The sequence below is a fragment of the Oryctolagus cuniculus genome, chromosome 13, assembly GCF_051225735.1.
Source record: "Oryctolagus cuniculus isolate XC-2025 breed Fujian yellow rabbit chromosome 13, ASM5122573v1, whole genome shotgun sequence".
Taxonomy (NCBI): domain Eukaryota; kingdom Metazoa; phylum Chordata; class Mammalia; order Lagomorpha; family Leporidae; genus Oryctolagus; species Oryctolagus cuniculus.
In genome coordinates, this window is record NC_142879.1 from 37,330,274 (window position 1) to 37,348,179 (window position 17,906).

Genomic DNA, 17,906 nt, shown 5'->3' on the forward strand with positions numbered 1-17,906 from the left:
TAGCAGGAGGTGAATTGGAAGTGAAGCAGCTGCAACACAAACTGGCGCCCCTATGGGATGCTGGCACCACAGGTGGCATCCTCAGGCTTATTATATTCTAAGTGAAGTGCTTCATTAGCTGAACATGAAGATGAAGAAAGATTTGTGAGAAGTTTTGAGGAGACAGGAAGAAGTATAAAATAGTCATCTGAAAGAAAAAGGAAAGTATTAACATTTACCAGAGACACAAGGCAGTTTTCTGGCAAGAATGAATATTAAGACTGACAGCAGACTTCTAATAAGTGCCAGAAGACAGTGGAATAAAATCTCCAAAGTAAGAGAAATAATTTAAGAGTAAGAGTGAAAAAAGGACTGAGGATGTGTACTCCTCACAGATTTTTGCTGAAAGAGCTGTAAAAGCTTATACTTCAGCTCAAAGGAAATTGAAGCAGAGTGTGAGATGCAAGAATCTATGAGCAAAGAAATGGATATTTTGACATGTCTAAATAAGTATTAATTGTAAAAAGTAAATATTAAAACTTAGTTATGTTTAAATACATCTACTAAAATATTACAGAATTTGGAACATAAGTTTTAATGTAACAAATTACTTAATATATTTTTTCTTACTCTTTGTTATGTGTGGGGAAGCAAAAATTGTATCAGTGCCAAAGCTGACTTTGTGATCACTGTTTAGAAATCTACACTATGTAAAATTAGATTTACATGTACACGATGAAAAGTTAGAAGGTATCAGAGGGATTTGGCATTGCCTTCCAGGTAAACTAAGGATTTCTACTCTGAATCTTTGATTTATTTGGTGCTTAATACATTCCAGTCTCTGAGATGTTTGCTTAGAGGCTAGAGGAGAGCTCTACTTCTGTGAAACAGAAGACGTTTGTTTGGGCATTCCCTCAGAAAGAGACAGTGGAGTGGATAAACATCAAATTTATGCTTAAATACATGCAATATTTCTTTATCTACTTTGGTGTTTGGCTGGCAACAGTACTCAGAGCAAATGAAACATAACATATGAACTATATACTCCTACCATTCAGACCCCTTTTATGGAAAATAAAAGTAATCCACATATTTATTCACTAATCAAGAAGGGTGAAGCTGATGGGTGTTGGACAAAAGCTGAAAAATATTCTCATGTCTATTATGTAAAGGCTTAGGTATCTTTTAGAATCACTTGAAGAATAGAAGGTATTTAAGTCCCTGCCATTGTGAGATTTTTAATCTATTTTATTCTACCCAGAGGAAAAAGTAATCTCCAAAGTTGAAGTCTGAATTATTTGTTAGGTAGAAAATATATTTGTGTGTTTTGTAAACTTCTGCCCTTAAGGGATTCTTCAGCATTGGGTCTGTTACATCCTAAATCATAACTAAGCCATTGTTCTAAATGCTACCAAAGATGGTATTTATAGACCAACATGTCTGTAGGCTTTTCAATTTTAACATTCATGATGTTCAAAAATGGCTGAAAATTCATTTCTAAAACCTTTCCTCTTAATACTTTACATAGGTCTTAGAAAGGACAATTTATATCTGATTTATTCAAACTTTAGTTTTAACTTATAAAGTGATTTCTGGTAATTTTATTTCCTCACCTGAATACTTTATTGTTTTCTGCTTTGTTACTAGAATTAAATCTACTCATGCTGCAAGTATGTTTTCTGGTAAATACAAATCAGGTCATTTATTTTCAGATTGATTTTACTTTTAGATGAAGAGTCTATTATTAGTATATCTAAAGTAAAAAGAATTAAGTGGCTACCATATGCCATTTCAGGAAAGCTTGGAGCATAAAAACAAATTAAAAGAGATGAATTATGGCATATTAAGTGCTCTATTGGGTTAACATTTTATTTTACATTTAGTTAAGTAATTTAAAAAATATTTCCTTCCTTACATATTAATTATAGATCAGACTGGTCTGAAATGCATATTAGTAATACTCGAAATGGAAAATATACACCTGTGGTAGAAGAATATGTCACAGTAAATATGTTTATACAGCTGTGTGGTAATGTTAGTTCTTACAGGGTACATTTACAGAATCATGTAATGAACTTCATTTTCAAATAAGCATTAACTTTGGCTTAGAAATAGCTAATTAAAGAATAACCTCATTTTTCAAATGCAAGTGACAAACAATATATAGCATCACTGTAGCTGTTCTCTTAACCAGATGAATAAATTTGGTCATAAGCATATGTTGGCTAATTTCTGAGGAAATTTAGATTTCTTGTAAGACTGTTTCTTATTTATAATTTATGCCTTCATTGCATGTAATGCCTACTCTTTTAGTACCAAACTGAGTTTCCATTAAACTTTATTGCACTAAAATAAGACTCTTCTGTCATGGTTTAATGAAATTATTAAGTTGACTTAATTGGGTCTATGTGAAAGCTTCCTTTATCATTAATACATTTCATTTATTCCATGGGGTTATTAGTTTTGGATAACTTGCATGACTTCATTCAGACTTGTACTAGATATGAATAAATAGTATTTAAAAATTAAACATGAATAAAAGCAAATTTTTAAAATATACTCATAGGACTTGGAGGATTTAAGCAAATATTTGATTCAAAGGAGTGGGTAAAATGTTACTATTAGCTATGTAGTGTATTAGTAGTGTATTAGTATGTAGTGTATGTAGTATTATCTGTAAAAATATTTTGTCTGAAAAATTTAACAGGCAGTGAGTAGTTTAGTCTTTCTGTCTACTTTTTGAGCACCTGTGCGTACTGAACAACATACTGTGTACTGTTCAACTCTAGAAATACCTGAACAGAAGGCTGCGTCCTGCTCTCACATTTTAGTTTCCTTCTACCTGGGCAGGATACCAAGCATCAAACTGTAGTTACCAACAATCACTTTCTTTAAAAACCTGCTACATGAGAGGAATATATTTCAAATATCTATTCACTGAGTAAATACTTGGTTAATGGCTGGCATCTTCATTGTATCTTTTAGAACAGTCTAATAAGACCAGGGAAGAGAATATAGTATATTCACTGTATATTCATTTCCACACATGGTAAAAACTGTTAACGGGTCATCAAAGAAGGAGGTACCTTTCTCTGAAGGGAGGAGAGAACTTCCACTTTGACCATGGCCTTGTCTCAATATGATCAGAGTCGGTGAACTCAGGGGGCTTCCATAGCCTTGACAGCTCATGACAAGAGCCTAGGGTGATTACTGATGCCATAAACAAGAGTGTCAATTTGTTAAGTCAACAACAGGAGTCACTGTGCACTTACTCCTCATGTAGGATCTCTGTCCTTAGTGTGCTGTACATTGAAATTTAATGCTATAACTAGTACTCAAACAGTATTTTTCACTTTATGTTTCTGTGTGGGAGCAAACTGTTGAAATCTTAATGTATGCTAAACTGATCTTCTGTATATAAAGAGAATCGAAAATAAATCTTGATGTGAATGGAAGGGGAGAGGGAGTGGGAAAGGGGAGGGTTGCGGGTGGGAGAGAAGTTATGGGAGGGGGGGAAGCCATTGTAATCCATAAGCTGTACTTTGGAAATTTATATTCATTAAATAAAAGTTAAAAAAACAAAACAAAACAAACAAAAAAAACTGTTAGACATGCTTTGGATATTGGTATTTTTTTGCTTGTTTAAATGATTTAACTTCTGAAATGGACTTAGAAATGAAGTGTTTGGAAGGAACACTGAGTTGGTATTGTGGCAGAGAACTGTGGAAAGGGTTTGCTAAATTGGCCAAGAGATGAGCTTAGAATAAATGAAGACTCTCAAAGCGGTTTACATATTGAACTCAATAGTTTTCATGTGAGAACCCTGGGTTATCATTTGAGTGTCTGCTTTGAGAATTGATTTGGTTACAGGAATTAGTGAAAGGGGAAAGAGGTTGTAGGCCTCCAACTGGCATCTTCAGCCCCATCTGGAAACTGGTTGGAAATGAAAATTCCAGGGCCCCAGCCCAGAGCTGTTGAATCAGAACCTCCTGGGTGACGGGGTGGGTATTGGGAAAGAGTGAGACCCAGCAACCTGTGTTTTCGATGGTCTCCAAGGGATTCTGATACCAGCACGCTCACATTTGAGAGCCACTGCTCTGGAGGAGGAAAACCAGTAACAGAAGTGAGATCAGGGAGTCTGTAGAAGAGATTTCCAATCAACCATAAATTGCTTGTTTCTACTATTTGATGATTTCATACAGATTGGGTAAGAACAATTAATCATGTATGTACAGAGTTTTAAAAGCAATAGAGATGTTCGTAGGTTGCTGGGGGTAACCTCAGGCTTTCAGCTTTGTAGGTGGAAGGACTCACTTGTCTCAGTTTCCTCAGAAATAAGTGGAGACTTACTTGGAGCAAATAATGTCAGTTCTTTCTGTGATAGTAGGAAAAAAGCTAGAACAATACACATTCATTTGGTGTATTGATTCTAGAAAATTTATAAATCAGAGAGGTCGAATAAAGGACAAAATTAATCTTCTACAAACCAAAGCTGTTGCTAATTCAGTTTGAATTGTCTAGGAGGCTATTATCTTTGCACTAGAGACTGGGAGAATTTAAGATTTGCTTAAAGAAAGGGGAAAGAAGTTGAAACTTACAGAAGAACCAGTTTGCAGGAGGGCTTCATCACACCTTTGCAGTTAATCTGTAGGTAGGTGTCATGTTGCAGTTTTCTCCATTGTGATTTTTTCTGCAATAAATTGTTTTAGAAACCACAGTACTACACTGTGTTAGGATGTAGCGTGGAACATCTGTTTTTCTTCCAACTTTTCTATTTTTAGTGTTATAATTTGTCCTCTTCTCTTACTTCCCTACTTTTTCCTCAAAGTGAGGCACGTTGCTTCATTTGTTTTGTGTGATGTGTATGTCGTACATTTATTACCTTGATAACTACTTATGGCTGTTTTCCATTTCCCATATTCTCTGACCCTTTGCCTTCTGTTACTTCTGTTCCTCATTATTCTCTCCTTCTCTATTCCTGTTTGCTTCGATTCCTTGTAGGCTGAACTGTTTTTCTTAATTATAGGGGATTGACTCATGAATTAATCAAAATGTTCTTTTTTTAACTTAATTTATTTTTGGAGCTTAATAGACAGCAGAAAAATAAAATCCAACCATAGTATATTCTTAATCATCAGTAAACTTTTGTTGAACTTACTTAGCTATCTGAGGTTTCAATAAAGAATGTGAGCTCGAAAAATAGCAGAGTGATAGGAACATGCGTTCATGTCTGAGTATTGACATGTGATGGAGAGGGAGCAAGAAGGAAGCATAATTGCCATATGCAGTTATGGAATTTTGGGATGTGAGATAATTTGCCTGACTCTTGACCTGCAAGATTAGATATTTAAAGAGGAATGATAAAACAAAATCCAAACCAAAAATTCTGTACTTAAAAAAGTGTTTTTAATTGTACACTAAAGTTTTAAAATATAATAAAATATAGAACTTATTTTAGATTATAATAAAATGTGGAACTTAGCAAATTAATAAGACCTATTTTTATTTATTTTTAATATTAATTATTTGAAAGGCAACGAGACAGACACTGAGATAGAGATTTCCCATCTGCTAGTTCACTCTCCAACCAAAACCAAAAACCGAGCAGTCTGGATCTCCTATGTGGGTAGCAGGACCTGAGTCCCTGAGCCATCACCAGTTGCTTCCCAGGATGTGCATTAACAGGAAGCTGGAATGAAGAGTGGAGGTAGGACTCAAACTCCGGTACTCCAATGTATGGGACACCACATCCCAATTGTAGGCAAAACCACTGCACTAAACACTTATCCCAACAAGATTTATTTTGATGTGAGAATTATCACTTCAGTTCAGTAGTCACTTTAGTTCTCTTCAAGACTTTCCTATGAAATGGTTAGAAGTGAAATATTAAAGATTAAGATTGAATTATTTTATTGACTATTAAACCCTCAAGCAAATAGTGACCTAAGTTTTACTTTCCTGTGGATTTTTTTATAAATCAAAATATTAGCTAATATGTATCAATATTGAGTAGAGCTATTACTGTTACACTCAAGTTGCTTTGTAAGATTCTAAAATTACTCCAGTCCTATTTCTCTTGCAATCACTCTTTTAAATGCTTAGCAGTCAGGTATTATACTTGATAGGCTTCCTTTGTCTCTCCCTCTGCTTTTACCATTTAGCTTTTTTTTTTTTTTTTTTTTTTTTTTTAAGTCACAGGATACTAGCATTAAAAGTAGTGGATACAAAATAAAATAGGACTCTCTAATTAGCATTTATCTTTGAGATAACATTTATAAAACTTGAGATTCAAATTCTTTCTTTGATACACTGTAGATCCAAGTGGGGATAGCTTGTTTTATTTCCAAGTTTGTACTTGAGAGTGAGAATAGTTTATTTTTTCAAATATGTACTAAACAAACAAAAAAAATGGCAAATATCTGCTGATACAACAGTACTGTAGGTGTTTCTCTTACCAAGCTTACAAGGGCTTTCTCTGATGCCATTCAGTCTGAAGGCAATCATTAAAATCTCTGGATTATTTAAAACTCCCTATTCTTTTATTTGAAGTTAGTCTTGAGCAAAGGGGACCAGGATTTAAGTTTTTTTTTTTTTTTTTTTAAGATTTATTTATTTATTTGAAAAGCAGAGAGTCAGAGTTACAGAGGCAGAGGCAGAGGCAGAGAGAGAGAGGTCTTCCATCTGCTGATTCACTCCCCAGATGGCTGCAGTGGCCGGAGTTGGGTTGATCCAGAGCCAGGAGTTTCTTCTGAGTTTTCCATATGGGTGTAGGGGCCCAAGGACTTGGGCCAACTGCTACTGCTTTCCCAGGCCATAGCTGAGCTGAGGCGGAAGTGGAGCAGCTGGGACTTGAACTGGTACCCATATGGGATGCCTGCACCGCAGGTGGCGGCTTTACCTGCTACACTACAGCACTGGCCTCCAGGATTTAAGTTTTTAAGAAAAACTTTGTAAAAATGAAAAACTCTTTTAGGGGAGATTTGTATAAATGTTCAGTTGAATTTTTGAATATAATATCAGAAATAAAATGAATATTACTATATTCCAATTTAATTGCCTTCCAAAATATATTAAACCAAAGGAATATTCATTTTGTACTTTGAAGTTGAGATCACAAAAAAATTTTTTTTCTTATGACCTTAAGAGGTCTACATATTATTATTAATTTGGCTTAGAAGATTTCTCTAGAAAGTTCAAGGGCTTTTACCTTCAGAAATAAGATATCATGGATACCAGGACTCTTACCTCCTGTTTCCTTCTTCTCACCCCCCCCCCCCCTCCTGGAAAGGAAACAGAGTCATTTATCACTGTGAGAAAAGAGATGCTGTAACTACTATTAATTGTGGCTATCAGACCAACCCCCTCTGCCAAAGAATGTGCTGAAAGATCTGCAATATTTAGTCTTTGATGGTGTCAGAAGACAGGAAGAGGAGCTGGTATTGCAGCACAGCCAGTTAAGCCACCATTTGCAACTGTGACATCCCGTATCAGAGCACCAGTTTGAGTCCTGGCTGTTCTTCTCCTGATCGATCCAGTTCCCTGCTAATGGGCTCGAGAAGGCAGTGGAAGATGACTCAAATACTTGTGCCCTTGCAACCCACTCCAGAAGGAATTCTTCATTTAGTTTGGGAGGCCTGGACCATCCCTGGCCATTGTGGCCATTTGGGGGTGAACCCATGGATGGAAGCTTCATATTCTCTATCTGTCTCTCTTTTTCTTTGCCACTCTGCCTTTTGAATAAATCTTAAAAAAATCTGAGTTCATCTGTAGTTGTGCTGGGCACTTTTAGTCCTTGTTGTCAGTGTGTAAGTATCAGAATAACCATTATTGCAAGTATAATCAGAGATTGGGAAAAGCAAATGCTTCTGAAGTTATGCTTCTTTGATCTAAGTAAGAGGTATACATTTCAGCTTATACAAGATTAGGGACTATTTCAGAGATTTGTAACAATTCCATTTGTTCCTATATAGGGAATTGAACTCTATCTTTAATGCTGGATTGGACTTCTTGCAAAGCCAGCAGGGTGTGGACATGTGTTACCAAGGCATTGCACTTGGCAGAGAAAGGAATGAATGCTACATTGCCTAATATCCCATAGGGATGGAAAGTGGGAGTGGATAATGTTCCTTCCCTGTGATTAAGAGCTGTGTGGAATATGTAATGCATAATGATATTAAGGTTATTAACCTAAATCCTCAGGAATTCTTGGTCACTGACTGACGTATCAAGGAAGGCAAATACTGTTGGGTGCGTTAACAAGGCAGATGCCTTAATTTAGGAACAAAACAAAATTTACTAGTTTTCAGTTTTCATTCTCAAGCTCAATTTTTTTTTTAAATCTGCCATTCTCTTGGAGTATAAGGCACTGTGAGTAACAGATATTTGTGGCGTCTAAATCCTGAATATTACTATTAGCATTGAGATAAATACCTTTTTTCTGTTTCTTTTTAAGGTAAAGGTCAGCTTGGTGGTATACTGTCAGTGACATAACTCAGAACTCTGATACAGGGACCTGCTTGGTAAATAAAGTGCTTTCTTACTGCTATTAATTATGTGTACTTATTTCTTGTTGCTGGTGCTTTTTAGTCAATATATCAGAATGCCATCTCCTTTGGTGTTTATAACTTCACTGCCTGAGTCTGTTTGTTACCTAGATGCCATGGTAATTTTCATTGTATGATTAGGTTGTGAGTTTTGTTATAAAGGCATGAAATATTTAAACTCACTTTAAATATTTCCCCCCTATATTTTTGGCAAAAGTTTTGCCATCCTAGGTTATTTGAGTGCCTGGAACAAGTTAAAGAAATCTATGTGTATTTTTCTTCTCCAGTGATGTTAGGACTGAGGATTCCTCAAATGACAATTATTAGTTTTATCTAGCTCCAGTTACAGAATTTTGAGTCTTTTGGGAATGCCACAATATAGTAGCACATATTATGGCAAAAATGTATTGGTGTGCACATTGAGATAGCCACCTGGAGATGTCCACACTTCCTAACACTATAGCTGGAGCATTTACCAGTTCACAGCCAGGAGGTCCATTCTGGCTGCCAGCTCAGAAAAGTCTGCCATTCAGGAATGATAATGGTCATCCAGGAGTTGCCTAAGCTTTCAACATTTGGGTTTGCCAAATGTGCCAAAGGTACCTTTTTTTTCTAAGAGTTATTTATTTATTTGAAAGAGTTAAAGAGAGAGAGAGAGACAGAGAGAGAGAGAGAGAGAGAGAGAGAGAGAGAGATTTTCCCACCCATTGCCTCACTACCCAAATGGCTGCAAAGGCCAGGGCTGTGCCAGGCTGAAGTCAAAAGCCAGGAGCTTCATCTGGGTCTCCCACATGGGTGGCAACAAGTGTATGGGCCATCTGCTACTGCTTTCCTAGGTGCATTAGCAAGGAGCTGGGTTGTAAGTGGAACAGCCAGGACATGAACTGGTGCCCATATGGGATACTAGCCTCACAGACAGTAGCCTTACCCTGTGCTAGCCCTGATAACTTGGTCTTTTTTTTTTTTTTTGACAGGCAGAGTTAGACAGTGAGAGAGAGACAGAAAGAAAGGTCTTCCTTCCCTTGGTTCACCCCCCAAATGGCTGCTATGGCCGCTGGCGCGCTGCGCTGATCTGAAGCCAGGAGCCAGGTGCTTCCTCCTGGTCTCCCATGCAAGTGCAGGGCCCAAGCACTTGGACCATCCTCCACTGCCTTCCCCGGGCCACAGCAGAGAGCTAGACTGGAAGAGGAGCAACCGGGACAGAATCCGGCGCCCCAACAGGGACTAGAACCCTGTGTGCCGGTGCCGCAGGCAGAGGATTAGCCTAGTGAGCCACAGCGCCGGCCAATAACTTGATCTTAAAGAGCCTGATGGTGAAGCACACCAATCATTCTGATAGATTATTTTTGTTGAAGAAGTGCCATTTGCTGAGCTTAGTGAAATGTGACCCTTAAATATGCTAAGATACTCTTTTACTTTCTGTGACTTAACCTGGTTTCTGCTGTGTCCCATTTTTAAACGTGCGTATTCTTTCAGCTAAGCATACATTTTAACCTAACAACATTGCTATGTTGGAATATTTCAAAGGGTCTGTAAGAATCCTAAGTAAAATATTCTAGCTTCTCATGATCTTAAATTCTGACATAAGTAAATATCTGTACTCCTTCCTCATTTGTTATTATGTGATTTCTTACCTTTTTACAGCAATCTCATGAATTTTATTTCACATAAACAAATTTATGAAGCCAGACATGGTATGACTTTCATAATTCTGAACTGTTTGAACTTTTGAATAACTAATGCATATGTTTTCAACATGTAAAACAACTCCCTCTACATTTGTGAAATACCTAACCTTTATGTTGTCTATCTTAGAATTTTGGTAGTTTAAATTTCTTTCCTTGCCAAAAGTAGTATTAGTACAATATTGTAAATTTTGTAAAATATTGTAAATAGATGATTGGTCTCTAATTTTCACTTACCTTTCTCCATACATCTTCACTACATTAGAAATCTGATGTGTCAGTTATTACTTTAGCAGTAGTGACGTATGTTTGTGTGCAGGTGACACATTTCTTTTGCTAGAGAGTAACTTTTGGAAAGTCAAGTTGTATGTCTATTTCATGATGTAAAGAAAGTGCATGTAACTGTGCATGTAACTTTCTCCATAAACATTCAAAGTCTGAAGTACACAAAATTTCAGTTTATTAGTGGTAACTCCTCTTAATATGTGCATACTACATTCATTTAGAGTTTGCTAACAAAGTAACAACTGAAAGGATTAGGAGAATGTTTTAATTAGATTAGAGTCAAGGCATAGTGGTCTTCATTCTAAGAGTAGGTCTCCTGCCAAGAGCTTCTATTATAAAAGTAAAGGTCACAGTTTGAAATCCTATATTGCAAACCAGAAATAGTTCGGTAACTCTCCAGAGCTCATGGATTACTTATGCTTTGTGTTTAAATCCTTGAGCTTCACAAGATTATATTCTTAGATGATCTACAGGCAAGTTATTTTGTGGAAGCTGGAATGATTCCTCTTGCTTTTGATATAAAACTGACAAACCTTGGCCTCCACTCCTCCTCTAAAACATTTACTGTGCTTTATGTTGGAGAAAGGCTCTTGTTCCAGACAAGCTTTTGGTTAAAGAGGGCTGGAAATTTTGCCTATTTTGCATTGCATAGACTGTTTTCTCTTTCCAGAAAAATGAAAGATCACTTTTCTTCTGCAATCTACTGATCTCCATACTTTATGCTTTAAAATGTGTGCCCTGGGGGTGGGCATTGGCCTAGTGGTTAGGCTACCAATTGGCTTCATCCCCTAGTGGAGTGCCTGAGTTCAAATTCTGGCTCCACTCTCTGTTTCAGTTTTCTGCTAATGTACACCCTGGGAGGCAACAGTGGATGGTGCAAGAGGTTGAGTCCCTGGCAACCACATGGGACAATCAGACTGAATTCTTGGCCTCTGGCTTCAGCCAGGCCCAGTCCCAACTGTTGCAGGCATCTGGGGAGCCAACCAGAAGGTGGGAGATTTGTAGGTCTGTCTCTCATTCTTTGACTCTCAAATAAAAATAAATAAATAAAATATGTGCCCCAGTTTTGGATCTCTCTGGAAATTTTTAGTAGTATATAGATTACTATTGAGTAAACTTCATTCTGTATAGCTACAATACTTTCTGTATTATTGATAAGATGCATATGGCTTCCTAGTTTTTAATCAAATTGAGCAAAGGGTGTAATGAATAAAAGCTAAAGTTTCCCAGATTTATTTGTTTCTGAGACACTTTATCACAGAAATTGTATTTGCTGCAATAAGATTAATTGGCAATTAAGCAGAAAGTATAGAGACTGCTACATTTAATGTCTTACTAAAGGGAAAACACTTTTATTTATTTTCTTTGTATAAAAATACTTCTGACAATGCCAAGGATAACCTTACCTTAGAAACAAAACAAAGTGAAAATTTAAAAACTGCTCAAGAATAAGCTTGGATATTAGCTTCTGGACTGATCTCTACTGTTTGAAGAGGGGGTGAAAAGCCAATTATTATTATTCCATATTATTCAGTATTCAGAATTGAAAAGCAGAGAATGGTGTAACATAGTGCTGTCATAGTTAAAATGTATTGAATCTCAGCTGTTGTTTCCTACCCACAACCATGGTGGAAGTGGTCCTCAGGGCCCATTTAAATCAGCAGGAAAATGGAATTTTGTATACTGAATTTAATTTTTTAGGTTACCTTTCAGTATTACATTTGTTCTGTCTAAAGAAGGATATATGTAATAGTAACACCTTGTAAAATGTCATTTATTCAATAAACATTTGTCAAGCATAAATATTTGACCTAGCACATGGTACAATGTACTTTATATCTCTTCCTGAGAAGTATAAATGTGAAAATTATAACACCTGTGCCTTTAAGTGTAGATTAAAGGGTAAAAGAGGCATGCAAATAATAACGTAAAGAAATCTGACACATGCTAAGTGCTGTGAAAGAGATCTCAGAGAGACAGCTTGGAGTAAGGTGAGAGGATTTCTGGCCTAGGTAGTGAGGCAAGGCTTCATGAAACATGTTATGTGCCATGTGCAGGAAAGGATCCATAGGGTTGTGGCAGTTAGAAATGTGAATGGAGGTCATTGCTGGCAGAAGGAAGAGCACACGCCCCGTGTGTAAGCTTGCTTGGAGGCAGCACGTTGTTTGGCAAGGGCACTAAGTGGGAAGGGAGAGGCCCAGAAAATGGAAGCCTTGCATGCCAGCTAAGATGCTGAAACTTTACTAGGTGGGTCTGGGGGAGCCATTAGTGTCTCCTGGGCTAGGAGTAGCTCTGTCGGATCTCTCCTAAAGCGGTGGATCTAGAAGCTTAGGTTGGAGAAGTAGGAAACCCCATAGTGAGAATTGCATCTTTTAGTTCAGGGGAAAAGTAAGCTAAGAAAATGGCAGAGGAACTGGAGGGGGAAGGATGGATATATGTGGCCCCGCGAGGGCTTGAGAACGAATAAGCAAGGGCAGAAGTGGTGCAAAGGTCGGAGGTGGCTCCTGTCCTGGTTCGGGATGCAGCACGGATCAGGTTCAATCAATCAATATTTAAGGGACTGAGAGAGTGGATAGAAATAGGAAAATCAAGGAGAAAGTGAGCATACAACATAATGCCTATTTTAGATTATTGTTTGAACTGCTGGCAGGACATATATATTGAAATGTCCTTAGCAGAAACTACAAAAATAAAACTTAGAATAGAACTTGAATGTGATATATAAGCAGGAATCATGAAGGAGAAAGAACACAGAACAAGATTAATGGATACTGCTCAAAAATTAGGATAAGAAAATTAAGAGAAATACTGAGAAAATAGAATATAAGTTAAAGATGTAGAGATTGTTAGAATAATGGAAACTGAATAAGGAGAAAAGAGAAATACTATCAGGATTGGAAAATGAAGAAATATAAATAAAATAAGTGTTGGGAAATGCCATTGAGTTTCACTTTTTAAAGATTTATTTATCAGAGTGGCAGGGTTGGGGGGTGGTGGCGCTCTCCTATATGGTGGTTTGCTCACTAAATGCCCACAATAGCCAGGGCCAGGCCAGAGTAAAGTCAGGAGCAGGAACTCAATAATCCATGTCTTCTACATTGGTGGCAAAGATCCAACTACTCGAGCCATTACCAGCTTCCTAGGGTGAGAACTGGATGAAGTTAGAATCAGGAGCAGAGCTGGGACTCGAAGCCAGGCATTCTGACGTGGGATGTGGGCATCCCAACTGGCATCTTAGCTGTTAGTTCAAGTGCCTGTCCCTCTGATTTTCACTTTTGTAGGAACAGTTTTATTAGACGGAGGGTAAGGATGTAGGAAGTGAAGGAATGGAGTGGAGTGAAACTCGAGTAGTATCGAATCTGAAAGGAAAGGAAAAGATGGTAGCTTGAGGACTAGCAAGCCAAAGGAAGGAACTTTTTTTTAGCCTGCGGGGTAGCAAGTTATTTTATAAGTAAATAAAGGACAGGGTGGGAGAGATGAAGATGAACTTGAGGATGAGGGAGACAGAGTGAAGGACATGGTAGGTAGTAAAGCTCTCGAGCAGTGCTGTTCAGGAGAACTGTCTGCAGTGATGGTGGTGGTCTCCATCTGTAAGAGCCAGGGCAGGAGCCAGGAGCCACAGGGCCACAGAGCCACGGATCACGTGTCACTGCTGGGAACTTGGATTGTGCCCAATGCAGCTAGAGCAGTAACCTTTTAATTTTATTTAATGTGAATTAATTCAAAACCAAATAGTCGCATGTGGCTTGTAGCTACTTTACTTTGTAGCAAAGATGTAGTATTTAAGTAGATAGTCCTGAGATGTAAGGGACATGTTTCAGAAAAAGCTTGAGGTAGAGATGGTAGTGTTTGAAGGACTCGTGGTCCAAGAGTTTACTTCTTTTCCACAAAAAAGGCAGCATTATCTGTGGGGAGGGTGGAGGGAGGGAGCATGGGGGAGATTTTCAGCAATCCCTGTGTCCAGTTCCAGTGGAGAACTGGGAGAGAACTGAATCACAGCAGCACTGAGAGCCCTCCAGAGGCGAGAACGTGCATTTGCCTTAGTTCTCTGCTTCCCTGTGTGGTCACTCTTGGTAACTACCAAACTTGGCAGGAAGAAAAAGAAAAGGGCAGGCAGAGCAAGTTTAGGGGAGATCTTTCACAGGCTAGCATGCTGGTGGAGGAAATCAGTGCCGAGCAAGTGAAGTTAGCAAGGGGCATGGAAAGACTCTAGAGCTGAAGGTCTTGATAAGGGTGAAGAGCAGATTCTTAGATGTGTGACTGTGGAAGACGGGTACCATCATAAAATTGTCTTCAGTCAGAATTGCAGGGTTTGGAGGTAGAGTTTCAGCAAGAAATTTGTAAGAAAAAAGCTATAAGATTAGGAACCATTATTTTCAGAGGGAGGAGTATACAAGACTGAGACAAAGTTCCAGATTCCTGGAATTTCAGCATCTCATGATGATTTTGGTTTCGCTCCAGTTTTCCTTGCTGCAGACTCAGTAACTCAACTCAATCTATAGTCTTTTCTTCAATAATCCAAATTTCAGTAGTAAAACAGGGATTTATTTGATCTATTTACAGTTACTGTCATAAAAACTGAGTTCAGAGCCTGTGAGATCATCTTGTCTAATGTTTAGATTTTATAGATAGGAGACTGTAATGTCTGGATGAAGTGTCTAGTTCAGGGTTAATCTAGCTGGTGAGTACACGTCAGTTATTCCCCACTTCCCTGTCCTGGGCCATGTCCTGAGCATATAGTGTTCTGGTCTGAAATTTTCAGTGAACATCAAACAGTTTGTGCTGCAGAAGCATTAAAATACAATAGGGAATATTGTCTGCAGAACTTTCCTGTGACTAGTTTTTCTGATCTTGTGCTTCCAAATTAGTAAACTGTTGACTATACTGAGAGAAAAATTTGCTGAAGCATTGTTCTGCTGTCTCCTTTAGACCATAGATGACTCATTCATAGCTGTTTTATTTAACATTAAAAGATAAATAGACACAACTTTGATCTGTTAATAAATATAACAAAATATAGAATTACACTTTGGACTAGAGGGGGAAAAGTTTGTTAATCAGCAGGTTTTTTTTCCTTTTTTTTTTTTAAAAAAAAGATATATTTATTTTATTTGAAAGGCAGAGTTACAGAGAGACAGAGGCAGAGAGAGAGAGAGGTCTTCCGTCTGCTGATTCACTCCCCAGATGGCTGCAATGGCTGGAGCTGCACCAATCTGAAACCTGGAGCTAGGAGCTTCTTCTGTGTCTCCCACACTGGTGCAAGTGGCCCAAAGTGTTGGGCCAGCGCTCCCACTGCTTTCCCAGGCCGTAGCAGAGAGCTGGATTGGAAGTGGAGCAACTGGGACTCAAACCAGCACTCATATGGGATGTGGGCACTGCAGGTGGCAACTTTTCCACTACACCACAGCTCTGACCGCTGTTTTAAAAAGTACTGGATGCTGTGCTTCTCTCGCCTGCCTTTGTGTCTTTCTCCTTCCCTCATGCCCTTTTGTTTTTCTGATATTGAGGAATGATACCTAAATCATAGGATCTAAGAGAAAAAAGGACATGGTTTTCAGAGAATATTACTAGTGATCTCCTTTTTGGTTAAAATAATATATTGAGATACATACTGAAGTGATTCAAAATAATCAAAATAATCATGATTATTTATAAAATAATAATTATTCCATGTGACAACACCAGAAGTATACTTTGTCTATTTTCACATGGACCTCCCAAATATTTAAATAAAATGATTATATGTACAAATCAGTAACCTGTGAATGTATATACAAACATTTTCCCTTTTTAATCCCTCCCTATCTCCACCGCTCCCCCCCCCCAGGTTGGCTCTTTTTAAGGCAGACTTAGGAGATATGGAGATGAAAGCTGCCTTTCCTACCCTCTAGGAGCTCAGACCTTGCCTTTGCTGCAGTGAGTGGCTCTCAAAACGTGTGTCCCAGACCGGCAGTGTCAGCATCACTGAGGACCTTTCAGAAAAGCAGATTCTTAAGCCCCAATCCAGACCTTCACGCTCCAAATTTGGGGGCCTGGGATACAGTAATCTGCATTTTCCAACCTCTCCAGGGAATTCTGATGCACATTCAAATTGAGAACCTCTGGTCTAATGTCTAGAACTTTATGCCTTACTTAATTTTTATGAACATATGATTCATATCCCAAAGAATTCACCACTTTAAAGTATATAATTCAGTGGTTTTAAATGTATTATACAGCCATCACCACCAATTCTAGAACATTTTCATCACCCAACGATAAACTCTGTAACTTCTAGCAGTCATTCCCCATCTCCTGTCCCTCACCCCCATCCCTGTCAACCACTGATCTACTTTTTATGTTTAAGAGTTTGCTTCTTCTGGGAATTTTGTATAAATGGAATCATATAATATGTGGCCTTTTATTTCTGGCTTTCACTTTGCAAGTTTCATCTGGGTTGCAGTGTGTTATCAGGTCATTATTTTTTATGGCTGAATAGTATTCCACTGTACTGGTTTGCCACATTTTATTTATCCATTCATGTTTTGATGGATATTTAGGTTGTTTCTCATTATTGGCGATTATGAATAAAGCTACCATGAAAATTCATCTACAGGTTTTTATGAATGTATTTTCAATTCTCTTGATTATATGTAGAGTTTGTTCTCATTAGTTTTGGTAATTATGTATGTAAAGTCACATTTGACACTGAATTAGCAAATACTGAATTATTGCTCCTCAGAGAAGTACAGGGTTAGGTTACTCTGAGCCAGACTCAGGTCACAGCGTTTGCATCAGTTGATCAATAGAAACCATAATCTTATTTTATGTGTGTTTCTGTTTAAATGCTCTTTATCTAACACATATTGTTGATTCATTAACAGTGAACTCACATCTCACAGCTCTATAACTCATGTCTGAACAAAGTTTATCTAACACATAGATTTTCTTTGAAAGACACACAATTGCCTTTTTGCACTTAGAAACACGAGGCAGCACTTCAGCACTACACTTGGGGGCTATTTTAAACGATGAAATCATCAACAAGCAGCACACACAAAAAATGTGTCAAACATGACACTAAGTAGACTGTGAAAGGCCCATTTGTTTACAGTAGGAGAGCCAAGCCTCAAGAGTGTCATCTCATTTGACCTTAACTGGGAGCATGCGCATCAGCTGACCCAAATTTTTCACCCCCTGAACATTGACATGTCTGAAAGACTGCGAAAGCACCACTGGGATTATTGGGGATTACAAGTAAATGATGGTGAGTATGGATTTGGAAAACAGGGAGGATCATCTGTACCTAGGAATGGAATTGCTGGGACATATAGTAATTCTGTGTTTAATTCCTCAGAAACTGCCAAGCTGTTTTGTACAATATTGAACATTTCACCATCAGTGTGTAAAGGTTTCAGGTTCTTGCTATCCTTGA

The 17,906-nt window shown here is 37.9% G+C and overlaps 1 protein-coding gene across 48 annotated transcripts in view; it reads left to right on the plus strand.

Annotated features, from left to right (window-relative positions):
* The window catches only part of DISP1 (dispatched RND transporter family member 1), a 196,096-nt gene that overhangs the window by 93,109 nt on the left and 85,081 nt on the right, over positions 1-17,906 (plus strand). For 4 of the 48 annotated variants that reach the window (XM_051821358.3, XM_051821372.3, XM_089312244.1 and 1 more), the window contains one exon: positions 8,432-8,498. The exons of the other annotated variants lie outside the window; for them this stretch is intronic. The gene's annotated coding sequence lies outside the window, so the exon portion shown is untranslated. The remainder of the gene's footprint in view (positions 1-8,431; positions 8,499-17,906) is intronic. 48 annotated transcript variants of the gene reach the window in all.